Below are 18857 nucleotides of genomic sequence, written 5' to 3'. Positions count from 1 at the left end.
GCAATCGGACTATATTGCTTTAACACTTTCACTTAGTCATAGGAGTTTGACGGTGGGACTACTATATAGCCCCTGGTACCTCCGCGCTCATCCGAATACGGGGCGCGTACATACATGACCGGGAAACGGCCCTTCGTTAATGCGGAGGAATCCCGAAGATTCCGCTAAGTCATCGAGTGGTTGACCAGTCTCGCGCTTTATCATGACAGTCAGTTTTCGGCTTTTTCTACTAAGGTGCTCGTCCGGATGAACCAGGGCACAATCGCAGTAGTTCTCCCAGCGCCACCTTAGCCGATAGAGCGGAATGTAAGGTAGCAAAACACGGGAGCCGGGCAAACCCAACATTTGACCAAATACATGATTCGGAGCTGATGCATATAAGGCCAAACTCGCGACGCCGAACACTCCCTAAGGTATTCGGTCTTTACAACATATACCGGGCTGAATAACGCCCTTGATGATGATCCCTGAGTGTCCAGGTACGTGCATCGTTCTGACGTGGCGAAATGCCAATAATGTCAGCATCGCTCTCGGTTATGCTGAGTATCCGGAGGATGTGAAGCAACAAGAGACAGTAAAAAAGATTTACGCAGGGTCTTAATCTAAAATGAAACCTTTGAGCAGGGCCCTGCTGCATGTCTGCGCCTGTGTCTCCATTGTGCCGTATCCTGGAAGGGTGTAGCACGATTACCATCTGTAAAAGAGAAGAACTTAGGTGAAAGTTGTCGTGCGAAAAAATTGGTTATTCTCAATAAACCCTTAGAAATCAAGATAAGTAAGGTCGAGCCGAACTGTAGTCCTTTTACATGCGGGAAGCCCCTAGTACCGCCTATGAGGGTAAATCCATCGGACCAATCTTAGGTATATCTAAGCTGTTACAGCTAGTGATGTGCCGGACTCGTCTAACCGTGTCCACGGTCTTGACGACCGATCATTTATTCTGGTTGGAGAGGCCGTTTAGTGTTCGGCTGCTAAAGCCGCCACACGTTCTTCCGTGCATAAGGAACGCTCGATATTTCCGCTAATTGTGATGATGCCACGTGGACCGGGCATCTTAAGCTTAAGAGAAGCGTAATGCGGCACTGCATTAAAACGAGCAAAAGCTGCTCTTCCGAGTAGTGCTTGATAGCCACTTCGGAATGGAGCGATGTCGAAGGTTAACTTTTCGCTTCGGAAGTTGTCGGGAGAACCGAATACAACCTCTAGTACTAGAGAGCCCATGCAGCGGGCCTCTGTGCCTGGTATTACTCCCTTAAAGGTAGTATTACTGTGGCTGATTTTTGTCGGGTGTATCCCCATTTTGCGGACTGTGTCCTGATATATCAGATTAAGACTACTGCCGCCGTCCATAAGGACTCGTGTGAGATGGTATCCGTTTATTATTGGGTCTAACATCAAGGCAGCCAATCCTCCGTGCCGGATACTTGTCAGGTGATCCCTGCGATCAAAAGTGATCGGGCAGGCCGACCAGGGGTTGAGCTTAGGGGTGACGGGCTCTACAACGCGTGTGTCTCGGAGTGCATGTTTGCTTCTCCTCTTCGTCACGTGGACCATGTTCACTGTTTTGACCTCTGGTGGGAATTTTTGCTGTCCCCCAGTGCTTTGCTGTCGAGGCTCGTCCTCGTCTTCACTTGGTGTCTCCCTACCCTTGTGTTCCGTGTTTAGCTTACCGGCCTGCTTGAAGACCCAGCATTCTCTGTGGGTGTGATTTGCAGGTTTATCGGGGGTGCCATGAATCTGACATAATTTGTCTAGAATCTTGTTTAGGCTGGACGGTCCATCTCTGCTGCCTTTGAAAGGCTTTTTCCGCTGACCTGGTCGAGAGCCCCTGAACCGGCGTTTACCGCCGTGTTATCTGGGCTGTCTTCTTTATTTCGACGCTTGCTTTTACTGCGTCGTAGTTTTCCATTGCCATCCCTGACTTCGGATGTGCCTGGGTCGCTGGTGCTACTACGGGCTAGCCAGCTATCTTCACCCGCGCAAAAGCGGGTCATGAGGCCTGTCAGGGCTGCCATTGTTCTCGGTTTTTCTTGGCCGAGGTGTCTGGCGAGCCATTCGTCTCGGACGCTGTGTTTGAAAGCTGCTAAGGCTTCGGCGTCCGGGCAGTCGACGATTTGGTTGTTCTTAGTGAGGAATCTGTTCCAAAGCTTTCGGGCTGACTCTCCGGGCTGTTCAATTATATGACTTAAATCGTCTGCATCTGGAGGTCGGACATAGGTCCCTTGAAAATTAGCCCTAAAAGCATCCTCAAGCTCCTCCCAACTTCTAATTGAGTTTTCGGGGAGGCTCTTCAGCCAGTGCCGAGCTGGTCCTTTCAGCTTGAGGGGCAAGTACTTGATGGCGTGGAGATCGTCTCCGCGAGCCATATGGATATGGAGGATAAAGTCCTCAATCCAGACCCCCGGGGTCTGTGGTTCCGTCGTACGCCTCTATGTTCACTGGTTTGAATCCTTCTGGAAATTCTTGGTCCAGCACCTCATCGGTGAAACATAGGGGGTGTGCGGCACCCCTGTATTTGGATGTGTCATGGTGTTCTGACGGTTGTAGTGTTCGGTTTTGGTTGTGCGTTGGAGCGTGTTTCCTTGATCCGTAGATGGATCTGGTCACGCCGGTCTTCTGATGCAAGTCCTCACGTGAATCGTGTGCTGACTTATGTGCGGCCTTGTTAGCCGCTCTATGGCGGCCACGAGGTGGTTGATCCGACCAGTCGGCCGTTTTGTTTTTCGGCTGCTTGGGCTCTAAGGCCTCATCATCAAATTCAGGCAACAGCTTGCGCTTTGGATAGCTCTTTGTGTGGCAACTACCACCATACTTTTCTTCATTGTCGAGCACTTTGTTCCATCTACTGTTGAGCGTATTTTGTGCAGCCTTAAGCCTTTGCTTCTGCTTCTTCAGACTCCTCGCGGTGGCAATAAGCCTTCTGCGGAGGTTCTCTTGTTCCAAGTGCCTTTCCGGGATGATGTGTGCATCCTCGTCCAGACTGTTTTCCTCTCCGGAGGGAGGTTGAAGAGCTTTATCCTCGGCGTCGCCGAGTTCGGACAGCGGATCCGTACTATGTTCGCCGTTTGCTGGTTCATCCCGCTCTATCGCTGGGTCAATGTGGTTGTCGTTTCCTCTGGAGTCGACTGGGGTGTTATTTTCTCTTGCGCTGTTATCGCTGTTTTTGCCGAGGCGGGATTTGGAGCGGCGCCTACGCCGGCGCTTTGGTTACTTCTCGAGGGAGCTATCCTTCGCTGCATCCTTCCGTTCCTCGTCATTGTTTTCTTTGGGTGTATCCACCATGTATATGTCATGTGATGAAGCGGTTGTCCAGCGCCCTGTGGGTGATGGTTCCTGTTCCTCTCCTGCATCGTCGTCCATGCCGTCGATGTCTTCGGAGTCAAAATCGAGCATGTCGGTTAAATCGTCGACAGTGGCTACTAAGTGGGTGGTGGGTGGGGAGCGAATTTCTTCGTCGTCCACATCCCATTCTAGCCGGATATAGTTCGGCCGAGGTCCTCCTGACAAGGAGAGAGACCTGAATGAATTTAGCACATCGCCAAAAGGCGAGTACTGAAAGATATCCGCGGAGGTAAACTCCATGATCGGCGCCCAATCAGATTCGATAGGCGCGGACGCGGGCGGCTCGGAGCCCATGGCCGGGGACGAATCCAACGGTTCGGCAACACGGGTCTCGTAGGAGGTGAAGTCAGTATTCGGCGCTATCGCCACTGAGTGTGCGGCCTCCGTGGTGGGGTCCATCCACCCGTCCACAGATGGCGCAATTTGTTCCGGATTGAGGGACGGAGTAGTTGCAGGTGTGATCTCCCGAACACTGTCCGACGGCAGAGCTAAATCATGCTCGTCGTGATCGTGCGGCGCACCTGACATGGGCTCGAATCCGTCGAAGATCAAGTCTCCGCGGATGTCGGCAGTATAGTTCAAGTTTCCAAACCTGACCTGATGGCCAGGGGCGTAGCTATCGATCTGCTCCAGATGGCCAAGCGAGTTAGCCCGCAGTACGAAGCCGCCGAATACGAAGATCTGTCTGGGGAGGAAAACCTCACCCTGGATCGCATCGTTGCCGATGATCAAAGGAGCCATCAAGCCTTATGGTGACGGCACAGTGGAACTCTCAATGAAAGCACCAATGTCGGTGTCAAAACCGGCGGATCTCGGGTAGGGGGTCCCGAACTGTGCGTCTAAGGCGGATGGTAACAGGAGGCGGGGGACACAATGTTTACCCAGGTTCGGGCCCTCTCGATGGAGGTAATACCCTACTTCCTGCTTGATTGATCTTGATGATATGAGTATTACAAGATTTCATCTACCACGAGATCGTAGAGGCTAAACCCTAGAAGCTAGCCTATGGTATGATTGTTGTTGTCCTACGGACTAAACCCTCTGGTTTATATAGACACCGGAGGGGGCTAGGGTTACACAGAGTCGGTTACAAGGGAGGAGATCTACATGTCCGTATTGCCAAGCTTGCCTTCCACGCCAAGGAGAGTCCCATCCAGACACGGGACGAAGTCTTCAATCTTGCATCTTCATAGTCTAACAGTCCGGCCAAAGGATATAATCCGGCTGTCCGAGGACCCCCTAATCCAGGACTCCCTCAACCACCTCGAAGCTATTCTTTCCGATCGATCTATCCAAGAGTTCATACTAAAATAACACCAAATAATTTCAGATTCATAATACTCAATCCATCACAAAGAACCTCAAAGAGTGCCCCAAGATTTCTACCGGAGAAACAAAGACAAGAACGTGCATCAACCCCTATGTGTAGATCACCCCAATGTCACCTCGGGAATCCGCAAGTTGAGTGCCAAAACATATATCAGGTGAATCAATACGATACCCCATTGTCTCCACGAGTATTCATATGCAAGACATATATTGAGTGCTCTCAAATCCATAAAAGTATTCAATCCGATAAAATGAAATCTCAAAGGGAAAACTCAATTCATCACAACAAGATCGAGAGGGGAAAACACCATATGATCCAACTATATTAACAAAGCCCGCGATACATTAAGATCGTGACATCTCAAGAATACGAGAGAGAGAGAGAGAGAGAGATTAAACACATAGCTACTGGTACAAACCCTCAGCCCCGAGGGTGGACTACTCCCTCCTCATCATGGTGGCCGCCGGGATGATGAAGATGGCCACCGGTGATGATTCCCCCCTCCGACAGGGTGCCAGAACGGGGTCTAGATTGGTTTCTCGTGGCTACAGAGCCTTGCGGTGATGGAACTTCTGATCTAGGTTAACCCCGAGGGTTTTTGGAATATTTGGGAATTTATAGGACGAAGAGGCGGTGCGGGAGGCCACCGAGGTGGGCACAACCCACCTGGGCGCGCCTGGGCCCCCAGGCGCGCCCTGGTGGGTTGTGCCCCCCTCGAGGCACCCCTAGGTGCTTCTCTGGACCACTGGATGTCTTCTGGTCCATAAAAAATCCACAAAAAGTTTCATAGTGTTTGGACTCCGTTTGATATTGATTTCCTGCGATGTAAAAACAAGCAAAAAAAGCAACTGGCACTGGGCACTGGGCACTAGGTCAATAGGTTAGTCCCAAAAAAGATATAAAGTTGCTAGAAAATGATTGTAAAACATCCAAGAATGATAATATAACAGCATGAATACTTCATAAATTATAGATACGTTGGAGACGTATCAGCCACTCTGGATCTGAACTTCCTAGGTGTTAAAGCCTGTGACCTCCATGAGCTGGAGGAGATTTTCACGGAGGAGGAGGTGTGGAACACGATAAAGGAGATGCCACCAGATTGTGCTCCAGGGCCTGATGGGTTCATCGGCGCTTTCTATCAGTGAGCTTGGTCGATCATAAAGCAGGACCTCATGGCTGTTACACTCAAGCTATATGTTGGTGACGGTCGTGGCTTTGGTAAGCTTAACCATGCCCATATTGTACTAATCCCTAAGAAACCGGACGCAGTTGAAGTGGGGGATTTCCGACCGATTAGTTTGACTCATAGTGCGGCCAAGATATTCGCCAAGATGCTTGCTAACAGAGCTAGGCCACAGACAAAATTGGTGGTTGCGGCAAATCGGCCTGCCTTCATGGTGTAGGCGGCCGACGATCTCAGGCGGCCGGCGATGAAGTCGAGGGCGCAGGCTACGACTCGGGAGAAGCAACGGGGAGTGAGGGGAGATGCGGTGGAGCTCACAGCGAATCCGGAGACGTCGTCAGCGAGCTCGGGGGAGGTTGGGTGTGGCCGGAATGACACCGGCGATCTCGGGCGGCCAGCGATGAAGACGAGGGTGTAGGCGGCTCCACAGGGCATCCGACGAGGCACAGCTAGACGGAGGGGACGAGGGAGACGCATCGAGGCTTGTGGACACGTCGGAGAGGCGAGGCTGTGGCGGTGGATGCGGCAACAGCGAGCGGTGGCAACGACAGCGCTCGGCTATGGCGAGGATCAACCGAGGAGAGGGCGAGGGGAAGAATGAGGGGGTCTGTCGGGGATATACCCCGCGGTATGACCCGGCCGGAAGTATGACCCGGCCGGACTTGGCGCTTCACCGTGATCCGCCGGAGGACTGGAGACTCACGGGTCTGGCGGCTCACTGTCAGACGACTCACGAGCCTGACGACTCACGGATGACCCCGACGGTGGGTCAGATAGAAGACTAGGCCCAAGGCCCAGAAGGCCGGCTCACGTTTATGATGGGCCGGCTTAAGAAGAAAGGGATGACGAATATTTCCTTTACGAGGAAGCAAGACCCGGACTTGTAATTAACTTGTAAGAGAAGATAGATTAGTCCTAGTCCTACTAGGACTCCACATGTAACCCGCCCCTCTAACTTATATAAGGAGGGGCAGGGCACCCCAAAGAGGGACAAGCAAAAAGAAATAATCTCTAGGGCTAAACACCGAGAGCCGGACCGGCGACTCTCCCGTGATCATAATGAGACCTAGCCCCAAACAACACGTAGGGTTGTTACCGGATGATGTTTCCCGGGGCCCGAAGCTGTCTAAATCCCTTGTCTTGTGTTGCGTCTCTCGATCCCAACCAACCCCTCTCAAGCTACTACATAGATGCGCTGGCCTCACGACTAAGTCCTCACGCTAAGGACATCTGCCGTGACAATTCCACGACAGTTGGCGCCCACCGTGGGGCCTGCGCACGGTGGTGTTGAGTTCTTGAAGGGATCTCTTTTAGGGATCGAGAAGTCTGCAATTTTCCGGATGAACCGGTTTAAGAGGACTTGCGTCAACTTCAAAAGTCACCAGTCCAGATTTGGGATCTATGAAATTTAAGGTTCAGGAAAAATTAGGGTTACTGCCGCTCTCGTCTGATGATCCGTCGAAGCCAACAGGAGATATTTCCAGCTGTGCACTGCCGCACCACCGATCCGCCGAGACCGGCAAAAGATCTGGTCTTGCTGAGATAAATCGCCGCTTTATGGTAATATGCGAGTTGCTATCACTACTTCCAATACAACCGTCCGAACCCGAGTCACGCACGGCGGCCGCTTGCGGCCTCGCAAGGTTTCTAGATCAGCCTAGCACCAATATCTACAGTACGGATCGCAGACAGACGTGGAAAAATCAAATGTCTACGGGGCTAATGGATGCCCACGTCTCGTCCACGGGAAGAGCCCCTGTGCAATTACTGTACCTGCATGGATTTCAGGGAAAAGAGTTAAAAAAAGAAGAGAGCCGCGATGTAGAGGGCATGGGCGTGGACTGAGGGTCAACCGGCCCGGTTCATATCCACCACGGGCACCCGCGCTTCGCTGACCCGCCATGGCCGATGCATGAAGAGCCGCCTCGGTCTGCAATGCTACCTCTAAGCCGCCTGCATCACCCCTCGCCTCCCGGCTGAGTCGTCGTCGCGCTTCACCTCCCCCGGGTCGCCGTTGGGCTTAGACGAGCCGCCTGCATCGCTTCTGAGACGACACCGGGGCGCATCTTGGTTTTTTTTCATCGTGCGTGCGTTACCTCAAAACGCTGCAGAATCGGCCACAACCCGGATTGCTCTGAGCTGCTGCTGAGGTCACCTCCGCCCTTACGCGACGTCGCATGCAGATTGAGCCGGCGCGTCTCTGCGAAAACTGACGCCCACAAGTTCGCCTCCACCCTCGCGGTAGCGCCAAGCCGCCTCGCGTTGGCATCCTTCAGCCGTCTGGGCCTCGCACAACCTCCGCCGGGAGCCGCCCTCCGGGTTACGGCTGAACCGCACCCGTCTCGTCGCCTCCGCAGGCGCGAGCCAACCGCCCGCAGTATCTTCTACCGCCAGCGCGACTTCATCCTGCAGTTTTCCGCCTCCGCCGCCGTGGCCTACCGTATCAAGCCGTCCGGCCTCGTGGCCGTCTCCGTCGAAGCTTCAAGCCGGCCCCGCGGCCACGCGCCTCTGCGTCCGCGCCTCGATCCTGGCTGCCGGTTTATGTGCCTCTTTGACCAGGACTGTGATCCGCTAAGGGCTTTTACGAGAACTGTCACCGCTACGGGGCAAGCCGGTTTTTACCGGCCCGGTTATCATGAATCGCTACTGCCAAAGTCAAATCCCAGGCTGTTCACATCGGCACCACGGCGCCAGTGAACCGGCTTCCCCCTGCGCAAGATCCCGCACCATGAGCCGCCCTCACCTCGCCACGGACTCGCCTCCGCTGAGTCGCCGGCCTTTGACCCGCCGTGGCTGGGGCTTCATCTTGACGTGGTGAGCCGCCCCGGCCGTGCGCTGCCTGAGAGCCGCCCCTCTGCTTGGTTTCCTCCAAGCCGTTATGAGATGGACCCCGTCGAGCCGCCGCAGCCGCCTGCAAGCCGCCGTCGGGCCCCGAGCTGTTGTGGCCCTTGTCGCTGAAACCGCCATGCTATCTCATGCTGTCTACGAGCTGCTGCGTTCACACCTCTTCCGTTGCGCCTTTGTGTTGCCTCTGCCTTGCTGCCTTGGCCCGTCGCTCCTCCGCGCTCAACCTGGTCTTCGCCTCCAGCAGGGGCGTGAGTCGCCAAGTGAGCCGCCTGCTCTGCTCCGCGCACGCGCTATCATGACTCGCTCATCCCTACTGAGTTGTCGTCATACTACTTCTAATATTGGTGCACGCGTGAGAAGAATCAAGCGAAGGAGAGTTGCCGGTTCCCTTATTCTTTTCACTGGCTTTGTTGTGGCCATTGCTGCTTCCATATTGATCAAGACAAGTCATGTCAACTACTGGGAGTACTATTCAATCCACGTGAATTCAAGGATGTTGTACCCCTTGGTTACTAGAGCTACTACTGTTGCTACAGAGAGATCAATCTGCGTAAAATGCATGAGGTACCCACACGTGGAGACCAATTACGCGCTAAAGGCCGCATCCGTATTCATCCGATAAAAATACCAGGTGCTATTTATCCTGCTTATTTTTTAAAGCACGTATTAATTTATTCGAGCACAACTACTCTGCTCTACGGTGTTTTTTATATGCAGGGTAACCATTTACTACAAAAGTGGCCTTATACCGCGGATGCGGACCACACCGGCTTAAAACATCGTGGCCGTTTCTTGCGACCGCGCCGGTTTACAACGAGGAGGACAATTTGCCCGTTTGCACCGGCTTACAACGCCACGGTAGACTCACCCGTCTGCACCGGTTTACCACGCCGCGGCCGGTTCACCCGTGAGCGACGTCAACTTCACCTAGCAATTGTTAATTTCATGGCGGATTATTTCCGGCCTGTCACATCAGGTGATATCTATCTAAAATATATTTTATTGGTACATATTATTTTTTATCAAAGAGCAGTTTATCTTTGTCTTGGTCTGCAGTAGTGTTGATGCAGGACAATTGTTCACTACATCAAAACGATGTGCTTAACTCGCTCATCCGCACCGGCTTACAACACCACGGCCGGATCATCTGTCTGTGCCGCCTCTGATGCAATGGTCGTCTTTACCATCCGTCTCTCGCGGGTTGGTCTATATAACCACACTGGGCCGCACCTGTATGCATGAGTTGTTTATTGAATATGAGCGAGTCACTGCTTGGGAAGCCCGGTTTTCTTCCGACAAATTGGAGGCAAATTATCATGTGTTATCAGCCGCCGTCTGCACTGGACGGCTCAATGGGCAGGCGCATAAGTCGCCGCCACTACAGTTTGGTTAACTTCAAAAACATCCAGTTGGAAGGAACCATTGGCCGAGTTGCTGACACGGCTCATAGGGGATCATTTATAACCCGCCGCAGTCACCTCAACATTCTGTGGATTCACATCGCGCTATCAACACCAATGTATATACCTTCTGCTATGGTCAAATATGGAGAATCTCAAGACAACTCCTCGAGTCGTCTTAAGACTCGGGGGCTACAATGGTATGACTCAGCAAGTCTTGCCAATATCCGGTTTAAAATCCGGTTCAAGAGAAATCTGTCTCTCTCAAAGTTTTGAAGATCTCCATATCCGGTTTAACATCCGGCTCAAGGTAAATTTATATCTTGTAAAGCTTTGAAGCTCTCAATATCCGGTTTACAAATTTCCGGTTCAAAAAGAGGTTGTCTCTCGCAAAAGTTCGAGTTCTCAGGAAAAATTAAAGGGACCAAAAAGAGTCTGTTGCAAAGCACAACCCAAACATAGGTACCCTGCTTTAATGACCATTGGGAGCTGATCGTATTCGAATTTAGCTTAACCCTTTTTGGTGTGACCCTGATCGTATTCGAATCAGAGTCGTTAAATATTCTCATGATCACTAGGGGGCTTCCTGTTCAAACATAGGTCGTATTCGAACCAAAGAGAACATAGCTGTCGATACCCTTTTGATCGGCACACTGCTGAGCTCATTGGGGAGTTTCTTGGTCATATTTGAACCATAGCTCAACCCCCTTTGGGAACCGACGTGGATCGTATTCGAATCAGCGTCGTTAAACAACTCTCAAGGTCATTTGGGGGCTTCCTGTTCAAACATAGGTCGTATTCGAACCAAAGAGAACATAGCTGTCGGTACCCTCTTGATCGGCAACGCCAAAGCCACTGGGGGCTATATGATCGTATTCGAATCTTAGCTTAACCCCTTTGGGACGGTTTTCTGATCGTATTCGAATCAGAAGCCTCAAATTTTTTGAAATCTCTTTTTGCAAACAATTTTTGGATTTTATTTGAAGCTCTTTTGATCATATCTAAAGTGTATATGAGTGGTTGCTATTTAACCCGGTATGACTTTGGATGATAAGTCGCCATCTTATGACAATCATCATCTATGTGGAAGCATTGGCTTCTAAGGATTGGGTTATCACCCTTACTGCACAGGTCATATAAACCGGCAGTGAAAATTCAATATCACAGTAAACCGCCAAGGGATCTTGTGATCTAATTATGTGCAGGATAAGATTACATTTGGATGGTTACCCGCCCTGGTTTTTGACGTTAAGTCGCCAGGGCATATGTTGTTTAAACTCTGCAGGATTTACAGAGCTATGACTTACATAAATGATTAAGTTCAAGCCCATCATCAAAGATGGAAATTGGTGTCTCAAAAGGGTTGTCAATTCTTGATTTTCTCAAAGGCTATAAGCCGCCGGGTTGTACAAATTCCGGCTTACAATGGAGGCGTATTAAATCGCCATCGGCCAAGAGCCGCTGGGTATTTAAACTCCGGATTTACTTATCAACAGATGAGGTATTCAAAATCGCTTTGGCGCAATGGCTATTATTTTATCAATGGATATGATTTATTCTACAATGGAAGGAATAGTCCCGAGTCGCTGCAGGCTTACGACACGGCACTTGGGGGCTACATTATTCAATTTGATATTACATCAAATATGCAAGTCCCATGTCACTGCCAGCATGTACCATGGCACTTGGGGGCTAATGCAAAGTCATTTTTTGCTCAACTTATTGAAGACCCGACTCATCACATTCTAAATGAGCCGGCCCTTGGGGGCTGCCAATTGGTCCTGTCAAAAATTCAAGACAATTCTAGGATGACCCGACTACACTACTATGACTATAGCCGACTCATGGGGCTACACAACTGGATTTTATTTAAAGCCATGGTGATAAGTTCCGGATTATTCATGCTGATTAAACCGGCTCCTGGGGGCTACAGGTAATATGGATATAAGGGAGAAATATCTTCAAATTCTCAGTTTTGAGTAAATCAGATTGATCTGGTGTCTGCAAAAATCATAAACCGGCGTCGGCGACAATTATGACTTGGCATCATCTATTTATAACCCGGCAATTTTGGTACTCATAAACCGGCAAGTTTTATATCTTTAAGCCGGCTGAATATAAGTTGAATATTTGAAGACCAATATTTTTGTCAAGTCAGAGCATTGAAAGACGACTCAAGTGGATTATCTCTTACAATATTTCTCAACAAGAGACCAATGTCAGCAAATTGACTCTGAAGCTGGCCTGTTGACCCGGATTTTTCAAAGGAAGTATCTGGATTTTTTGCATTGGCAAAATTTGAACATATCTGCTAAAGAGATTTGCTATGAGATTATGGATATATATCAAGAAGGAAGATGACAAGGACTTAAGGATGATCAAAGTGCCGGCTTACAAAGAATATTTAACCCGGAACACAACCTGTCAAATTTGTTCTTATGTTTATATTGCAGATTAGTTTAACATGGATAAATCCAAATTAAACTGGGGGCTAATGTCGGGGATATACCCCGCGGTATGACCCGGCCGGAAGTATGACCCGGCCGGACTTGGCGCTTCACCGTGACCCGCCGGAGGACTGGAGACTCACGGGTCTGGCGGCTCACTGTCAGACGACTCACGAGCCTGACGACTCACGGATGACCCCGACGGCGGGTCAGATAGAAGACTAGGCCCAAGGCCCAGAAGGCCGCCTCACGTTTATGATGGGCCGGCTTAAGAAGAAAGGGATGACGAATATTTCCTTTACGAGAAAGCAAGACCCGGACTTGTAATTAACTTGTAAGAGAAGATAGATTAGTCCTAGTCCTACTAGGACTCCACATGTAACCCGCCCCTCTAACTTATATAAGGAGGGGCAGGGCACCCCAAAGAGGGACAAGCAAAAAAGAAATAATCTCTAGGGCTAAACACCGAGAGCCGGACCGGCGACTCTCCCGTGATCATAATGAGACCTAGCCCCAAACAGCACGTAGGGTTGTTACCGGATAATGTTTCCCGGGGCCCGAAGCTGTCTAAATCCCTTGTCTTGTGTTGCGTCTCTCGATCCCAACCAACCCCTCTCAAGCTACTACATAGATGCGCCGGCCTCACGACTAAGTCCTCACGCTAAGGACATCTGTCGTGACAATTCCACGACAGGGTCGGACGGATTCGAACGGCAACGGGAAGGTGAGCGGTGGCGTCGCACTGGCTAGGGGAGGCCAGGCAGGCTGCTGCGTGTCGCGCCGAACGCGCGCGCGCGCGTCGGGCACGCGCCCCGTCTAACTGGCGGGAGGAGGGAGACGACTGGTACTGGGCCAGTGGGCCGCACAGTGCCAGGTCGCCCAGTGGGCTGCCAGGTAAGTTTCCCTTCTTTTTCTTATTTGTTTCCTGTTTTCTATTTCTGACATTTGTTTTAATTTGGTTTTTGAACCAAACTAATTTTGTTGCTTCTGATAAATTTTGCATGGACTAAAAGGATTATTCCAAAGCCCCTCACAATTTTTCCAGAATTATTGGATCAACTTAAATGGCTGAAAATAAATATTTCTGAGCTCCTAAAATATTGATTTGAATTTTAACTCTGGCCAATATTTTCAGAGGAAAACAGGAACATTTTCTTGGACCTATTTGAAGCAATTTTTATCTTCATCATTTTTAAAATGATTTCTGAGGCTTTCACATGTCCCCAATTCCAAATTCATTTGAAATTTAAACATGATGCAACTCCAATAGCTAACCTAGATCGTACCAAAACTAGGGATGTGACAAGAACACCGGCCGTATTGCAACCACAGAACAGATTATCGACATTACCAAGTTTTATTTACCAGCTATGTGTTTACCTTCCCAGACGTATCCATATAACAACGGGAAAGAAAGACGTGGTAATGTTGTTTCAGCAAAGAAAAAAGCGTATACCCGGGCCCACGGGTCAGAGGCAGCAAGAAGCCCTTCGCAGCCCCTGGCCAACTCCCCGCCTGGTCCGCCACCTCGCCCCATGGCTCAGGCGCGCGCACACACACAATCGCGCACTGTAGACTGAGGTGTTTCACTGTGATGATGTTTCCTCTTTGATTTGTAGCTTTGGTAGTAGGTGCTTTATTCTTTTATCATGACCATTACTGCACCTGTCAAAAACTTGAAACTGTAAAACAGCTAGGCATGTGCCGTGATCTCTCTCCCTCTCTCTCTCTCACATACACATACACATCCGTCTCGTAGAGAGCCACGTGGCCATGCCCCCCGAAATATGAAAGAATCCGCTCGCAAAGTAAAAGACGTGGTAATGTTGTTTTAGCAAACAAAAACGTATACGCGGGCCCACGGGTAAGAGGCAGCAAGAAGCCCTCTGCAGCTTCTGGACAAAGCCCTGCCGGCCCGCCACCTCGCCCATGCCCCTCCAAAAGCAGCTCGCCCACGGCTCAGACACAGTCGCTCTCTCTCTCTCTCTCACACACACACACACAATCGCGCACTGTACTCCACTACTACACCTCAGAGGAGGGAAGGAGGGTGGAGATGACACCAGGGGAGCGGCGAAGGAATTCTTCCATGATGGTTCTCCCTCCTCGGCCTGCCGCGATGTCTTCAGAGATCGACATCGGGATCCTCCTTCTCCCGTGATGCTTCTCCCTCCTCATCCTCGGATCTCTTCTTGCTTTGCACCTATGTTTAGTGTGGATTGTTGTTCATCTCCATGCTTGACAACTAGTGTGCTTGGGTTTCTTATTTGTACCCACCCTGACTTTTTTCCCTGATTTCCTTCGTTCAGCCCATGTTAATTTCATTCTTTCTTGGCTCTGTTCCTGGCATCTTGCAAGATTTGCGTTTCTCGGGAGAAGTTCATGGTTAAACCCTTTGTTTCTTGGCTGCCACACTTCCTATTCTTGATGGCATTTTTGTGTTTGATCTACTGGCTGGCATCATGATGGTTCTTTGCAGCTCACTTGCAGCTCCCCCTCCCCGAAAGCTTGACCAGAATGTTGTAGGCGCGGGCGATCGTGTGTGATGAGGTGAGCGCCGACGGGGCCCGCATCTGCCACGACGCGTTCGATTTCAAGGGGAGGTCCGTATTCCGCCTGAGGAAGAAGCTAGTCACGCAGCTGGGTGTCCCCAACCTCGTCATGTGCTTCCCCACATGTGATGGTAGGCTTTTTCCACTCCTCGTTGACCTCCTGCCCAGCAGCGGCCTACTCTTCCACATCGTCCTCGTCACGCCCGGGACGCCTGGTGAGTGATTGCTACTCTTCTTATGCTTGGAAAACAGTGTTCGAAACTACTAGTCTGAATAGCAGTTTACTGAAACTTTTGGTAAATCATTTTCAGCTAAAACTTGGAAATAGTCTGAAATATTGTAGGATTATAGATATCAGTAAGAGTTGTTGTATATACATATCAGTCTCTGCACAGATACTAGAAGGTTTTCAGCGTTGGAAGTAGATATCAATAAGAGTTGTTATAGACATCAGATGCTAGAAGGTTTTACTGAAACTAGTTGTTTGTTGGGCGCACACACACACACGATCGCACATTGTACTCCACTACTACACCTCAAAGGAGGGAGGGAGGAGACGACACCAGGGGAGCGGCCAAGGAATTCTTCCATGATAGTTCTCCCTCCTCGGCCTCCCATGATGTATTCATAGAGAGACATCGGGATCCTCCTTCACCCGTGATGCTTCTCCCTCCTCGGTCTCGGGTCTCTTCTTGCTTTGCACCTATGTTTCGTGTGGCTTGCTGTTCATCTCCATGTTCAACAACTAATGTGCTTGGGTTGCTTATTTCTACCTACCCTGACTTTCCCCCCTTGATTTCGTTCAGCCGATTGGGGAAGCTTGTGCAGATTGAACACGCGCTCACAGCAATTGACCACCAAACCTCGTTTGGCATCAAAGGTGCATTCTGTGCAGTAATCTGCCCCCAACTTTCTGCTATCAGTGGTTTTATGCTCTGCCACCATCGATTTGCAGCGGAAGTTTCGTGATTTTAGTCTAAGTTTGAGATAGTGATGTGTAGGTAGGGTTTGTGATTTTAGACAGTAATGTACTCTTTTCCTTTGTGCAGCAGGAGTGAAACATTGATGACGCTCGGATTATAATTCAGGTTCTGCTTGTTCTCTGCACATCCTAACAATGCAACATCTTCTGCTCCTAGCTTTCTTTCTGCTGGCCTACTTCTTCCTTGTGCCAAAGGAGCTGATATGAACACTGACAAGAAAACCGTTCTGGATTTTTCTGCATCCCTTCCTCATCCACAGAAGGTCAACCGGAGCTCAGGGTGGTCCAATTGATACAAAAATATATGTACATCACAAATACGACATACTAACATATTAGGAGAGGTTGAGGTATGTGTTAAGATGAGGGGGCCAATGCCCCCCCCCCCCCCCCCTAACACAAACAAATATATAGTAATACTATTCATCATTGAATATGTTATTCTTCGGCCGAGGTAACCTTACGATCGTTTCATAAATAAATTATATTTGGAATACAAATAGTTACTTTCATATTGATTAGAGCTACCACAGGAGCTTTACGATCTCATCATCCAAAGTTGGATCACAGTAACTCATGCATGGTGACTAACTACGACTAGATTAATCAGTCTGTCAGTCTGTCCTACCACTTTTCCAGATTCAGCTTCGGGCGTTGTTGCCTGCCTTTTTCTACCTACCAAATAGCCGATGCCCTGTAGTGCGTGTACGTACAAGAGAAAGTCGACAGAGAGCGAGAGAGATAGAAAAGATGATCCAATGGCTCTGGCTTTGGTTTTGCACTTTAGCTTTGCTGCTATGGATGAGGTGGATGCATGTGATGGATGGAACTGCCGAGTGGTTGCAGGTTGCAGCGCAAAGCTTTCATCCTTGAAGAAAATGATCACACGTGCACGCCTAGAAAATTATCTAGAAAATATGATGGTTTTGTGTAATTACCTCATGCCTAGATAAAACTTTCGAGAAGAAATTATCACACGTGCATTGATGTTGACTGGTTCAACAAAAAGTCAAACATACAATTTTCATCCTTGAAGCAAAGCTAGAGCCAACACCTTCAACAAGGTCATGGCATGCGTGTGTCGATAGTACCGCATCTACTTGAGGATGTGAGATTGTGGGTTTCACCCAAAGTGAATGCATACTTGTCGTCGAACTGTCACTTAACAACTTTGCTACCAGCTGATTACTCCTTGGTAGCCAGATCTCGGTGTTAGGAGAGGCCAAGGACCCACATGCCGCTGGAGAAAATTCCAGCTGAAAGGGTTGTCAGTTTGTCACTGCACCTCCATACGATCCCAGCTCAACCATGCCTAGCTGAGAACGGGTCAACGTGTTGCTCAATAGATTCGCCCCCCATCAAAATATCGTACCCAAGAGGCTAGTTGCCACCGGCACAATGCCACAACCTTGCGTCGGCCTTCGTCATGTTTTGCCACATGGCGCCACGGCCAAGTACTGTGCCACTAACGGATCTAGCGGACACATGATCTCCGCTGCACGCTGTCGAGGGAGGTTGCACGCCTTCCACGATGCCGACAAACGTCGTCATGCCCGGCATAGCTGACGATGCCATGCCTCCAATCGAGATAGCCTCGTCGAGCCCGCCATTGCTTACGACTCGATAACGGCCCGGCCAGGCCGGTTGGTTCGTGGCATGTGACGCCAGAGTCGGTGCTAGACCAGATTGCCACCACCCGAGCCTAGCTAGCTCAAACAAACTTAGGACCCCTTTGGTTTAGAAGAATTTTGTAGGAATTCTAAATGATAGGAATTTTTGTGGAAAAAAATCCTTGCTTCGTAGGAATGATTCCTACTCCTAGGTAGGATAAGAAGTTAAGAACCAATCCTTCACATTTCAAAGGAAAAATATCTTAGCTTAGACCCAACGAAAAATTTCCTATTAAAATGTCATCTCATTTCGTATGATTTTCATATCCTATGAATCAAATGAGTCCTTAAACTTAAACAAATGATCATTTTTTTACGAAAATCCACAAAGTTTTTACACAGGTTATAAGCCCATGATCTGTTAAAAAAAATGGAAACTTAAGAATGTGAATTTTTGCCAAGTCTCGAAAAACACTTTCCCTTGCACGCAGGTCTTGATTGTCACTTTGCACATGCAGTCCTAGATACAACTCCTAGTTACCTGGATCGATGCAAAGACACGATGGTCCATGCTCAGGTTGCAGTTCCTCTGGTCAGTAAGATGCCTGGAGATCAAAAGGTGAAAGCACCCGAGGAAGAAAAGGGAAAATTGACACACGACGCGAAACTACTATTCTGAGCTCGAGCTACAAGTATATTTTTAGCGGAAAAAATTATTGTAAGCGCTCAAATAGACGCCATGCGCTGTGGCTAGCGACTCTTCCATCAATGCTAATTGAGTAATTATTAATTTTAATAGTCTAAGCATCCATGCATTGGACATGACCTTACTAGTCCAAAAAGTGGCTACAAAACATTCACGAAATCTAGCTAGTACTCCCTTTGTTCCGAATTTTTTGTCTCCAAGAGACATTTTTAAATTAGCACAGCATCCATTTTACATCCACACCCTACATTTGGCGGGCAGTATGCCGGTAGGTACTTGCATGAACTGTATATCCCTTACTCATATTAGTAAAGAGCAAAATAATGTTGGCCATGTTATGGCAAACTTTTGTAGGACGGAGGATCGCACTTTCATTTGGATTGGCTCCGGTCCTTGTAATATCCCTAAACTGTGTAGGGAAGAATTTCTTTGCTCTTGAGTAATAAATACTCCTG

This window comes from Triticum aestivum, chromosome 1D (assembly GCF_018294505.1).
Source record: "Triticum aestivum cultivar Chinese Spring chromosome 1D, IWGSC CS RefSeq v2.1, whole genome shotgun sequence".
Classification (NCBI taxonomy): domain Eukaryota; kingdom Viridiplantae; phylum Streptophyta; class Magnoliopsida; order Poales; family Poaceae; genus Triticum; species Triticum aestivum.
Note: the sequence above shows the minus strand (reverse complement) of the source record.